A 14,369-nucleotide genomic window follows, 5' to 3' on the forward strand; every position below is an offset into this window, starting at 1 on the left:
TGCTTCTCAGTGGCATCTCCGGTTTGCTGTTTTTGTCCAGTTTCGTCCAGCATCCGCATGGCGTTGCATGCTGGCCGGGAGCGGCTTGCTCGGGGGTCTGGTAACGTTTCTTTTTTGCCTTGCTGTTCCTGATTGTGGTTCGACAGGATATGGCCAGGAATTAGGTATCCCCGGGCTGCTGTGCACTTGGACGCTACTGAAAGATTATGAGTCTGTCCTGCCCTTGGTTTGCCGGGCTCCAAGGTCCCTAGCAAATGCAGCAGTGTCTATAAGGGACCCGGTTGTTTGCGCCATTAATAGTGTGTGCAGTTGGTGCTATTTTGGAACAAATATGTGTGAAAAGTTAAGCCCAGCAAGCAGCCCGTTGCTGTGGCCCAACGAGGCACATACGTGTTTTTTTTCGTCGTTCCTTTCAGGATGGGAGTTCAAGTCCTCTCTTGGTGATTTTGGCGGTCCTGACTTCTTGCACATTTGGTGGAATATGCCATCTGTTTTTTCACGTTGTTCTGCGGAACATTTGTTCAGTTGCAGCTCGAGCTTAACTAATATTTCTTTTATAGTCCTGTGCTTTCGTTTCTGTAGTTTTTGTCCTAGACACTTGTTTGATGGCTTTTCTAATATTTTTGCCCGCATCCTGCTTGTCATACCTGCAGGAACTTGCCCGGGTGACATCCTCCTCCTTAGTTGCTGTGTTGGGTGTTACTTGGGGCCTAGTGATTTTGGTCTTGTGCACTCAGCCTGAGGAGTGGGGGGGGGTGGGGGGTTAACGGTTTAGGCCTGCTTGCGCTGATGGCCAGTTGTCCCTTTTCATTGTAATGGGTTTCTATTAGGCCCTTCTATTATGCTTTTGTCTGCTGGCTACCGGTATCCTGGACTTTGAGGTCTTCTAATGTTCAGATAGCAGTTCAGCACGTTTTGCCTGGTGTTGCTGCAATGGCACCTCAACTCGGTGGTGTCCATGCCTTTCAAAATGCGCCCCTTACTGCGGCTTCTTCCGATGGTGTCGCCTGGATGCATTGGAGTGGGTTCTGATGCCCTGCTCTGCTATCCTGTCCACCCTATTGGTCTTTGGTGCTTTGCACTCTGTCTTCCCGGGAGGTGACTCTGGTGTCGAGCTGAGCTTCACTGCCTGCACTACCAGTATCTGGGGCCTTGCTCCCAGGCTTGGAGGTGTGTTGGCGTTTTATCTCAGGGCTTCCTTGGGACTGTATTGTAGTCGATGTTGGTTCCTTCCGCTGGTGTCGCCAGGAGACTTCTTGGCAAAGATGGTTCTTCTGGATGCATGTTTGTGCTTTCCTCTTCTCCCCAGGCGCCAGTGGTTTCTAAGATTCAGTGTGGGGTTCCAGCATTTCAGTATCAAAAGAAGTCGATGCTAGGGTTCTTCCCTTCGGTCTGGGGCCGGGTCCCGGAATTTTTGACATGGTATTGGCCCTCTACCCTTCTCTGGTTGTCTGTTTGGTCCCAGGGGCATCTCTTCCTCTGCCCCGTGTTCAGGTGGTTGTCTCTGGGCTCCTTGATGGATGCTAAATATGTTTCTGGGCCATCTAAGGTTCTGATTGAATTCCCATTCTTTTCAGCCTGTGTTGGCTCTCCACAAATCGACGAATGGGTGGTGTCCCTGTCTTCTCTGATGCTTTACTTCCTGCAGCTCATTCTTCTGGTGTCATCATGTGCCTTCATGGCACTGTTCGGTCCTCAGGATGGGTGTCTCCATTGTCCTGTTTATCCCAGTCATCTGCGGTTTCAGCAGGTTGCTGTGGGGGTCACCCAATGGTGCTACTTGTGGGGCTTTTTGTTTGGGGAAATATTTTCCTGTTGGTGTCTGTGTTGGTTAACACTGAAGAAGAGAACTGTGGTGTGGCATGGGTCATGCTCTCCTATTTCAGAAGTGGGGAGTGCCTCCTGGCTGGTTGTGTCAGCAGGAACTTGTGATACCCCGGTGGGGGTGCTGGTTTCCCTGTCCACTGTAGCAGTCTAGGTACTGAGTGAGGCAGTAGTCACTGCAGCCTTGTCTGCCAAGTGTGAAGATAGCTGTGCTTTGGTCCAGTTGAGTGATGATCCCGATTCTGACTTTTCCACTGATTCCATCCCTGAGAATCATGTGGTCCCTGGTGGAATGTTAATTTCCAGGGATGATTTGGCAGACATTCTACTTCGTTTCTGAGACATTCTGGGCATGGCGCCGCCTCCGGTGGAGGGGGCTGCTGAGGCCCCTGCAATTTGCTAAGCCTGCGGTGCTCACTTTGCGTTTGAACCCAATGATCAAGGATACGCTTTTTAGTCCTTGGGAAGTGCCTGAGCATAGCCAGTCCTTTATTTTGGCAGTTGGAGATATGCTGTTGCCACCTTCCTTTCGGTTGCTTCTAAATTGGCAGGTCCTCCTTAAATACCAGTGGTTCTTTGCTTCGGCTCATGTGGATCGCAAGGTGGATGGTGGACTGCTGATGTCTGTCACAGCATTTCATCTGGTGCTCAGGGTTACCTGGTAGGGGGCCTTGACAGCTCAGTCCTTCGTGAAGGATTTTGAGGCTTTGGTGGAGACCTTGCCAGCGGAGTCCAGTGTGTCAAATGTGCTAGTACTAGTGGCCAACAGGCCACATTCCTAGCTGTTGTTGGCTACTGCATTGAAGGCATCGTCTGTGGCCGGCTCCTCTGTTCTCATAGCCCAGCGAATCCTCTGGTTGTGAAGGTGGATCTGGCTGAAGAGTCGTCTTTTTTGTTTGTCGTTGAAGGTGGCACACTAGGCTGTTGTGTCCATGGCAGGGGGCCTGATGTTTGCTTTCCCTCCATTTCCTTCAACCAGTAGTTGCTGTTTCAAGTCATTGGGGGGGGGGGGAAGGGAATCTGGTTGTTCAGGTAGCTCCGGCTTGGCTCTGTGCTCTCTGTCTCCTCTTCTGGTGGAGATGGAGGTGGGACTCGAGTGGCGGCTCCATTGGGTCCTATATCCCTTTCAGATTTCTTGTCTCCAGGGTCAGTTGTTGGCAAACCACGGGCTGACAGCTTGGGAAGAGCAAGGGGTGGTTGGATGTTACTGGGTCTCTTAGCTTCGGTGTCTTCTTTTGTACAGACGTCTTTGTCTGCTTGACATTGGATGACTTTTGAAGCCTGAGGTGTTCGGCCGGCTGTGAAGGTGTTCTGTTCCTCTTGGTGTGGTCTTGTGACAGCCCGGGGTCTAGTCTCCTGGATATTTTTGGGATTTTCTCACTTCACGTTCGGTTCCGCAAGTGCTGTGTCCTTCTTGGGATCTGCAGTTGGTATTGTGGGCTTTCTAGTCTCCACTGTTGTGCTCTTGTGTTCAGTGGGGTTACATCTTTTTTGCTTGGAGGTGTTTTTTCTGGTGGCCCTGACTTTGGCCCAGCGCCTGAGGACCTGGGATTTCTGTTTGGTTTGTCTCCTTTAGGGTGTTCATTAATTGAATTGTACTGCGGTTGGGTCCAGGATTTGTGCCCGAAAGGCCAACTTAGTGTCTTCTTCAGCGAGAAGTGTTCTCCCAGTCTACTATCCTGACCCCCATCTCCTTTGGAGGTGGCTCTTCATTTGTCTGATGTGCAGAGGGCAGTACTGATCTGCCTGGAACGGCATCTGGGTCTTCTCTGCTTTGTTTTTTTACTTCTGTTCCCTTTCGAAGGGGGGAGATGGGGTACACCTTCATCTCTAGCCTTTAGCTGGTACGTTGTTTGTGTTTTGGCTGGTTTATGCACAGTTCGGTCTGTCTTCTCCTCTGAATTTCTAGGGGAGGTCTACTAGGTGCATGTCTGTTTCCATGGCTGAGGTGCAGGGTGCTTGTTTGCATGGACCATATCAGGCTGCCGCTTGGGCGATTCCTTCTCCCTGTGCATCTCATTCTTAGCTGATCCGGGGTCCTGCGGTTTGTAGGGTTCTATGATGCTGGTTTTTGTGTTTTTGAGTTTTTTGTCTACGACTTAACCCTGTGTGTGCATTTTCTGTGCAGTTGTCCTGGTCCACCCTTTGGCTTGGATGAATACATCTTACTAAGTGAGTCATCCTGGGGAGAGGGATGAAGGGGTAATGCTGCATTTACTTACTGATAATAGCATCATCCTGAGTCCTTCTCTCACCGTTCTGAGTCAGGCCCTCCTTCCCAACCTTTTCAGCCAGTCCAACTGTGTGGTGTGTAGGCTTGGAACAGAACAGAAAGTAGAGGGGTGGCGTTATATTTGGTGAAGGGTTGTGATTGGAGGCACAGGGGCTTCACTGAGTGACTCATCATGGCGATAAAAAGACTCGGAGTAATGCTACTACTGTTAAGTAAATACAGCATTATAACACATTTAGATAAGGGAACAGATGTTAAGAATGCTCCACCTAAGACCAAGCTTAGTAGAATCTTTCTCCTACATTTGATTAGCACAACTGCAATAGGGGTCCACTCAAAAATATAACTTCATAAAACATAATAATATATAGTATAATGAGTAGCATAATCTACAGCATCACTTTATATCACTCTTTAATAATGTATGATTGTTTTTAGTGATACTGCTGATCACTTTTTTCCAGAATTTTTGGGACACTATTTACATTGTTCACAAAAAGGACGTTTACAGCAGGCTTACTGCCTCATTTCTTTGGACTGGCAATAGTTCGGAATGCATCAAATGCCAATATTTTTGTTCTGAGGTTTTAGCATACCCCACAGATTTAGCACATTCTGTTGGGATCTTGTAATTTAATGATTAAACATCTCATTATGTGGCATCAATGTGCTCTAACACTTTATAAATAAAATTAGTCAATGTTTATGCCCTTCGTATCCTTTTATTGCTGATTTAAAACGTGAATAACACATTCTTTGAACTGAAGGTGGGATGTTTAAATGTGCTTGAGGTGCCATGTAAATGCTAAAGTCTTAGGTTTATATATTAAATAGTAATTCCGCCAAGACCCCTTATATAATTGGTTTAGCATGCTGAATGAGGTATTATTCACAATCAACCACTCAACGTACTAAATTAAATGTATACTTCTATGTTGACTAATTATTAATTTCAGTGAAGAACCTAGTAATTCAGTAGCGTGCAGCATGTGGTCAGTTTGCAATTTATGTTTAATTATGTACACTACTTTATTAAATCCCGGCTCTGGATGGCCATAAATAACAACACACTTAATTTTTACATGTAAAAAAACTGCATTTGTAGTTTCCAAATAATAAATAATTAAGGTGAGCCTAAATACTTGTCCCTAAACCATTTTACAAGTGCAAACAAAGTGATTGAGATTATTCTAAAGTGTTCCAGTATGCGTCCGCCTTGCGTGCCCCCAAGGCACTTGAGTATTACAGGGCGGGCTGTAGAAGCTTGTGCTGTTCTTTCTGTAATAGTGATAGTGCTGACGCACGCTTGGTGCCAGCACTAGCTCAAGCGGTCATTCCCTCATTTGCATAGAGGCAAGGCCCCCTCCAAATGAGGAATCTCTTTGCCTCTGCGCCCTGATTAAAGCAGCAGGTCAATATTTCACTGAATGCGCCGTCCCTCGAGTTTGCGGCTGCCTTGGGGGCATCACTTTCATTGTAATTGTGTGCACTGTTCATGGTTGCGCCCGGCGCACCTATTTAAAGGTGCACCATGGCCCAAACATGAACAGTGCTCCTGATACATAACAGCTTCAGTTACACTTTGCGAGTTACTTCTTCCAGTTTATTAAAGGTAAGGTCCTGATTTAAAGTTTGGGGAAGGGGTTTACTCCGTCACAAATATGATGGATAGTCCATCCGCTGTGTTACTATCCCATTAAGACCTCTGGAGATCGTAATACAGCTGAAGGGATATCCATCACATTTGTGAAGGAGTAACCCGTCTGCCAAACTCTAAATCAGGCCTAATTTCAGAGACACAGATTGAAATTCATACATTTGTTTGGGACTCCATGGGATCCTACAACAGATATGTTAGTGAGCACTATCTTCTGACTCTTTCAAATCTTCTTGTCCAACTTTGGAGTGACCGTAAGTCAAGCACAAGTTCTGTTCTGTTTTATTCACATTCTCAACTGAAAACCTCTTGTTTAATTGAATTATTCACTACATTGTCTCTGCTAACTCTAGAAGTTCATGGAATTTTGCGATAAATGCTATGGTATTAGAATTGTATTGGTCTAATAATAATAAAGCTAATTGCAGGGTGTTAAGTGCCCATAAAATTGCAAGTTTACGATTGTTCTTAGTCTTTAATGGCAGACTACGCATAGCATGCATATAAACCCATCCCTGCATTTATATTTACTCACAACCAAATTCACGAAAACTGTTACAATTTCTTTGTAAAAAAAAAAACCAAAACATTTTTTGATGGTAAAATCCCATGCTTTTTGTGTGCGCATGATGTGTTTTGTTTACCAGTGATATAGGTTTACTATTCAGTATCTTACCCTTTTCAGCTAATTTTCTCGGAACATTGTTTGCGGTGCAGTAGTCCTAGAAATAATTTTTTTAAAGTATGTATTTTCAGTTTACTTTATAGAAATGCGAGCCTTGCTTTGCTTGTCATTCCCATCTTTTAATTTAGATCATTATGTAAAAATAATAGATTATTGGTTTTGGTTCCTGTACGGATATTCCAACAGGAGCATCCGGTATGTTCTTTATTTTCAAGACATCAGTGAGTTACTTGCTAATCTAATTATTTTAGGAGGCATAATATTCATTTTTAAAATACAGAAGCTGTGGGATATGAGAATATTTGTCAGGGATACAGTAATAAAAAATACAAGCAATTTTCCATACACAGTCATTCACCTATTGTTAACAGATCATTTTGAAGGTGGAGTGCGATAACAGAACTGAGTTAACATTTCTTGTGTCATAAACTTTCAAAAGCCCGCAATGAATCTGATACAATAAGCTCATGCAATACTATAATTCCACATAACGCCTTTCCAGCTCTGGCATAAAACGTGCATTAGAGGCTGAGGTAAAATATTGCTTGTTCTAGGGACTTTATGCCAGCAGGACTGTGTTGCACCGTTCATGCTTGAAACTGAAATTCATCAGCATCGCAAGTTTAAAACTTGTCAAAGCTGACTTAACAGTCCATGCTTCTGTATATTTTACATACATTTTCTGTGTACAATCTATCCGATTATTTTTTAACACAGAAAAATGTAGTTATGTGAAAATGGTAACCCTATGACTTGTAATGATGTCCTTGTCGTTTTGAATCAGCTCCTTTCTGATTAATTGAGCATTAAAGTTAGGAGAGTTGTGAATTTGCTTATGTTAGAAAATTGAATCATAAATTCATGTATGCTTTGCAGTCACAGACTCTTATGCTTAAAAATAATTATAATATAATCCAAGGTATTATACAAATTCCTCTGCCTTTGTATTTAATACTTAAAACTATTATAAAGCTGTTACAGAATATCTGAAATAGGGACCATTTTCACTTTGGAAATACTACTGTAAATTCAGTTGAATTGCCTTTTACTGGCTCAACATTTTAAAATAAAGATCTTTCGCCTGTGCAATACATTAATTTGATGCAGCTCTCAAGAGAGGAGTTCTGTTGAAAATCGATATGTTCAATGTCATAACACTTGTATCTGCTTGTTCTTTGTACAGGGACCTCTTTCATCTACCTTAGCATGAAGACTGAGGCCTTTTGTAAGAGGAATCAATGTTGTAGAGCAATAGAAGTGAATTGCGAATCTTGGTCTTGAGCCTTTTTTTTTACTGTCCTTTCAGCAGGTAAAAGATGGCTTGAAGTCTTCACATCCAATGAACCCAGATAAATTTGTCCGATAGCAGCTATTATTTGTAAAGTAATCTCCCTCCAAAAATTTAGGGCCAGATGTACAAAAGTTTTTAGAGGCTTCAAACAGATAATCAGACTGTTTGCGACTGCTAAAAAGTATTTTTCCATGTATCAAACCCTATTCTGTGATTCGGTAACCTATTACTGAATAGCAAAATGGGTTCACAATTCGGTATTAGGAAGGGGCGTATTAATGGCGTCCCTTCCTAATAACGACTTGCAGTGGTATGTGTGAATGTTTTGCAACCAGAATGCATTCCGGTTGAATTAAACAATTCAGTTAGCCTCAAAACTCTGAAGACACAGACTCTAGGTCTCTGCCACTCTCAGTAAGATGTATGCTTCAGGAGATGCTGAGATCAGGACAACCATTGAAATCAAATTAACGACCGATTAGTTGATTGGAGTAGCAAAAATCTGAGATCTGCAAGGGTCTACGAGAAGTGACTGGTTCACCTCACCACAATAAGTTCAGAAGTGCTTATTCAGGCTTTCTGGCAGTTATATTAACCACCACAGGTGCTGAAATTGCAACCTAACCAGGCTTTTACCAGTGATATAAATAGTGGCACACAGGACTGTACTCTTATCAAAGGCCCAAGCTAGCTTAATACACTAAATATTCTCATTCAGGAAAGATTTCAAGAAGGAAAGGCTCTCTCAAGAAGCGAAGAGTGACCCTAAATATGTCTTGTGAATGGAGACTCCTAGCAAGGAGAACCTTGCACATTCAGATTGGTATGTGGGAAAATACGGTACGGAATGGTAGCGACATGTTGAAGGTACATACTTTCCCTAAGGTGTAAATGTATCTTAAATGTTGGACTCTGCAAGGTGAGAGTATTTCCGACTTGATGGTCCCTAGGAAAGAAGTTGAATCCTGACTAAGAAAATGTAAATTAAAGAGATTCCGCTGTATTCCCACAGTGGAACCATAGGCGAGCTATAGAACAAGTGTAGGCCAATGTAAAACATTTAATAAACAAATGGAAGAGCATGTAGTCAATAAGTCATGTGAACATTGTTTTGTGGAAATGGTACATTGATGAGTGCGAAAGCGCCTTCACCCATTCCCTCCAACTATACTATGGGCACGGTAGAGGCATGAGGAAATAAATCAAGCTTACAAAAGACATCAATCGTCATAAAGCTGACTGGTAAATGTAAACATGCATCCAAAAAACAGTACTTGGTATTCACTCAAGACGATATTATAGAGCCACCTATCACATAGCAAGAGTTCAAGTCATAGATTCACCCCTTAGTGGGATCGTTTATGCAAAATTGCTTTTTCCTTTATAATAAATTCATCTTTTCTTTAGTAAATGTGCACCAAAATCTCATGCATATTGCTAGATAAAGATTGGTACTTCATGATGTCATTATTAATTCAGTTGTTTTTCAAAATGTGTTTGGTACATAGTTGGTGACAATTCTAAAATTCCCAAAGTGCTGTCACTTCCGTTAAAATAATTTGTCTAATCTAAAGTCTGGTAAACAATTAACAATAGCTTCATGAAGCAAGCTTGTTTTTTGACTTTTTTGGCATTACATTGCTGCGTCGCTCAATGTTTTTTCATCGATATTGTTAAAATATTTCAGTTGATGGAAGTTCTGCTTAAGTGTACATGACCTAATCAGAAGTTTAGAATGTTTATTTAAAGATAGAAAGAATGCAGACTGCCAGCGCTTGACGACTGAAAATAGGAAACAATTTGAACAACATGAATGGAGGGATGCCTTTTCAAAAGATTGAGACAACATTCTCAGTGGTAAGACTAGGATTTGAATTGTTCTGTAGTAAGGGGCATTTCAATTGTTCTTTATAAAAAGTTACATATTTCAATATACCCTCCATTTTCGGAAAATTTGCATGCTTAATAACACTGAACGTGGTGTTACTACATTTCAAATGTGGGTGTGTTTCAACGACATTGAGGTTTAAAAAGTTATTTACAATACTGTTAACCACAGAATGTCATGTGGTTCTGTATCACTATAAGCAAATATAGATTTACTATTGCTAAATCCACATCTCCGTAACTTGACAAACATATATAAAGTCAGGGTAAGGGAGTTGTGGAGTTAAGAAGACTAAATTTGTGGAAGAACCCATAGTTCCGCACCTCATGGTTTCTCCACCCCATCTTTCCCTACTCTGAACTACTGGTTGTCCAATGGCATAGCCATAGCCAGTTCTAACATTTACCTGACAGACCATCAGCCAAAGGTTAGCCGGTATCCACTGGTTCTGATCCTGCCCTCTTTAGGGCCAGGCAATTGCCACTGATTTTCTTTACCTGTGCCTGTCATGTAAGGCATGACGAACCAGTATAAGAAAGAACAAGAATGTTCCTTGTGCACAGGAAGAAAACGTCCTGCACATCAGGGCTTTTGAGTTGTTGTTTATCAAAAAAATAATGGGAGTTCATGTGTGAAAAGCAAAACAGAATGGCAAGCACGGTGAAAAAATGGCTGCTGCTTAGTATTTAGCTGTGCCTAAGGTTATCTCAAGATTGTGCTGATGGCAGCGTAATATAATGATTGAAAAACGTGATAAATTTGAGTGGTAAGATTTCTTGTACTACATTTAAGGCTTTAAATCCAAATGGAAGCGTTATCAGTGCATGTTTACAGATGTAAAACGTCCCTGCTGCCAGTTTTCGAAAATGACTTTCTTAAATCTATAGGAAAAAAAATGATCATATGAAATACATATCATGATGCGATGCAGTGACCATTGAGCTACTTTGTGCAAGGAAGCATTTCTAAGATGCTCAATGGAGAACGTGAAAAAAAACAAAATAAAATGTTGGGGTTTTTGGTTTATAACTTCAGCTGTTCGAGCAACTAGAGTGACTTTACCAACAATTCTTCCAGCTTTTTTATTTATTTTTTGTTTGCTGATTGTCATCTTATATTCTTTAGAATTGGGCAATGCAGGAAGGACCTATCTTTGTAAGTTCACTGCATTTTGGATAGGAGGGGCCATGTCATTCACATACATTTTCACATTGCCATGGCCAATTTGAGGAGGAAACACTTTTTTTCCTTAAGGTGATATTTTCAAGTTTGACTTGGAGAGATCAATGGAAATCAAAACCAGTTAACAGCACTATGTCTTTCCAGTTTCAGTGGGTATTTAAAGCTGTGCTCCGGCCATCAACCTGTGATTTGAGCCTAAATATTAGAACGTAACAGTATAATTACAGAGCAGAGTTACATTTAATTACAGAGCAGATATAGTCAAACACATACACTATTCAGTTTACTCTGTGCCAGCCTTTTTTGGCAATCAGGATGAAGGCCACTGGGGCATGCATTTTGCTAATATAATAATCAGCACCATTGAAAAATAAAAGTGAAGTTTGGGGTTTGAGGAGAAGTGGTCTCTGCTGTTTTGTTTCATTGTCGACACCGGGATATAGGTGAGCGCTAAAGGAAAAGCGTTTTGGAGGAGAATTTGGGAGTCGCTGCCCTAGTGAGACCTGCTGTATTTTTAGCAATGGACATGAGCAGTGCAATGTTTGGGAATATATATGTATGTATATATTACCTAGTGGCGGTTGCCTCTAGGTAGTTATAGTTAGGACCACGTTTCTATAGAAAGAGCGGTTTTTGTTTTGCTGCTAACTTAGGCACCGCTTGACGAATCTTCACGAAAATTTCCAAGAAAATATGATGCTCACTTGAACTGCTGTCTGGAAAGTTATTTTTTTTCTCCCCAAAATCAGTGCATTGTGAGGGTGGGCGTTTTTGTATTTTTAAAATGTGAGCCTAACTATAACGTCCCTGCAACCTTTGGTTTTTTAAGTTAATTTCTACGGTATTTTTAATTTAGAAGTTATTTCAACCACCGCCAAAGACCGTGCGCAGCGGTTGGTCGCAGGTCCGGGCCTGCAGCCAAGCCCTGTGGCCAACCCCTATATCACCCAGCCTTGTGCCACGCATGGATTTTGGCCTGTGGCCAGTCTCTGCGGCCAACCCCCCTAACCACCCAACCCTGATAGAAAGCAAGAAAGTGAGAGAGCGATTTAGCCTTTGAATTATGTACTTGGAAAAATATATTTCTGGAAAAATTGAAAAGAAAAATGTTTTTGTCAATTAAAAAGAGTGAGCTTACCTTTCAGTATGTAACTTAAATATCTTTAGTTGAAAAGAAATTAAAGTAGGAAAAAAACACTGTCTTAACCTAGACTGGAACACTTAACCTTCAGTGTGCATATCTGAGACATTAACCACTAGGCCAGAGCTAATTCCTTACTATGCAGTGTCCAGACTTAGCCATGACTTAGCATTGAGGAGAGAAAGACTTCAATGTTACTTCACTAGGAATGTTTAACAGTCAAATCACTGGAAAATAAACAGACACACTGCCAAGTGATACTAGGATTTGAACCTTCAGCCTACTGAGTGACAGCACATGACCCTGACCATTAGGCCAGAAGTGACTCTGTTCACCCAGCACCCAAACGTAACCATACCATTCTTAACAAACATCTTGCTACTCTGGCTCTTTGAAGTCATTTTATGGAGAGGCCATTGCCGTAACAATCTCCCTTTAAGAGATAGAAGAGAGAGAGAGAGAGTGACAGGTTCGCAGGGGGAGCCTCATGGCCCTCGAAATCCTACCTGGCTCCCCGCATCCTGTGGGAGCAATGTTTTCATCTGTTTCCCTGCATGCATACTTGTGTGCAGGGAAAACATCACTGTTTGACAGCTCTCACTTGCAGAAAGTGAAGTGTTTGCCCTGACTGGTGGGAGCTGTCAAAGCTGGCTGGCTGGCTTCCTGGTTGAAGTGTTGGCAGCCAATCAGAGCTCTGCACGAACTTGTTATTATTCACAAAATTGTAGCAACCAAAGATATACAAATTTGGATTTCCTAACAATCTGCGTAACAAAAGCTACCTTGATTCCACATTTGTTGTAATTCCATCCAGGGGTTCAGGCTGTAGTCATGTTCAAAACTCCTATGGGAATTAACATGAGAAATCCATGTTTTGTTTATCCTCCCTCCTCCCCACCCTCTTCACAGCCCCTGCTTGACAGATCACCCTGAAAACCTCCCGTACCCAACAAGAATCACATGAACACTTTGGTTTTGGGAACATTTTGTGAAGATTTGTCAAGTGGTGCCAAAGAGACAGGCAAGTCAAAAAACACTTTTTTTTATGGAAACATGGTTCTAACTATAACTATCTGCTGGTGACTGCCAGTAGGTAATATATATATATAATTACTAGCTGAACATGTCTGCCTCTTTTCCACTTTAGTTACTTCTTAGGCATGTTAAAGTGGTAGCCTAATTATATTCCCAAGGTATTGGCTTCTCTGCTCACCTTTGAACATGAAGCTGTGAAGACTAGTTCATCATCCTTTGGGTGTATCATATTGACCCTGAAGAGTTTCATTTACTGAACTGCAGTTTCTGATGTCTCTTAGGCTTATGGCATTTTGTTAATAGAATATGTACCTCAGTTGAAAAGGTGTATATTCCGGAAATACCCCCGTGAATTGTTATTTTAGTAAATGCTGTGATTCTTTTGGGAGTCTCATAAAATTTCACAAATTAATTTGCAAATATGCAAAAGAGAACTCTTTATCTCTTCAAATATATGTTCTTCCATATATATCGCAGGCGCTAATTCACTTTCATTTAAACACAAAATACCTCTTTGTACTAAATATGATACTAAATAGACAGGTGTCATAATTGTGGTTTCCAACAGGTTTCATTAGGAATTGCCTACATGCTCTGTTTCTGCTGGGTGACAAAAATTCTACCTACACTAATGTCTCTTCCCTGTATATTGGAAAAAGGACATTATCTGGTACCACCATCGTTTGCTGTATTGATAGTTCAATTATGGCTATTTTATATTCATATAAATCTCTTTTTATGAACTTAAATGATCATTTATGCAGACTGGATTTACTTAATTGCATTACTGTGATGATCTCAATCCACTTATTTTCATGGGGACAGTACATTACAAGTAGTTTTAAGTACTCCAAATGACAAAGTACTTCATTCATCTAGAAAATCTCAACCTAACATAAAAAATCTTAAAAATCAGATTTTGAAATACTCAATCATTCTCAGGTTTTCTCTCATAATTTTAATTATATGAATGCTATTCTTGCAGAAAACCCACATAGCATGATCAACAATGCTTATCAATTAGCAAACTGAGTACAACTAACCCTTAATCGGATTTCAAGTGTCCTTTCATCAGCCTCAGAGCGTTTTTTGTCAAATCCTTGTAGAACATATTCACTATAAAAAAAGGGAAATGTGATTTCCTTCCTCATCAAGAATTATTGATGCCAGCAATTCGTATGGAGTATAATGTGACATCCCACTGTGCCAGGCTTGACTACGAAGAGCATAATGCCAACCACAAACTGTAATAGGCAGAATGCGCTCTGAAAATGAAATGATGCGTTTCTAACCCAAGTACTTCATCAGCCTGTGCGAAAGCACCATTAACAGCACAGACAACAACCTTTCAGAGCTTGCATTCTTCTTATTTGAGAGGCGTGATGGTTAGGCTTTAGCACCACGTGGGACTGGGAGGCTATTAGGGCACTATC

At 41.5% G+C, this 14,369-nt stretch overlaps 1 protein-coding gene and 1 long non-coding RNA gene across 5 annotated transcripts in view; one reads left to right on the forward strand and one right to left on the reverse strand.

The window, feature by feature from the left end:
- DMD (dystrophin) overlaps nt 1-14,369 on the reverse strand; it is a 6,960,831-nt gene that overhangs the window by 6,834,259 nt on the left and 112,203 nt on the right. The gene's annotated exons all lie outside the window — the stretch shown is intronic.
- Nucleotides 1-14,369, forward strand: part of LOC138250200 (uncharacterized) — a 114,985-nt gene that overhangs the window by 284 nt on the left and 100,332 nt on the right. The window lies entirely within an intron of this gene.

Source organism: Pleurodeles waltl, chromosome 8, assembly GCF_031143425.1.
Source record: "Pleurodeles waltl isolate 20211129_DDA chromosome 8, aPleWal1.hap1.20221129, whole genome shotgun sequence".
In the NCBI taxonomy this organism is placed as follows: Eukaryota; Metazoa; Chordata; class Amphibia; order Caudata; family Salamandridae; genus Pleurodeles; species Pleurodeles waltl.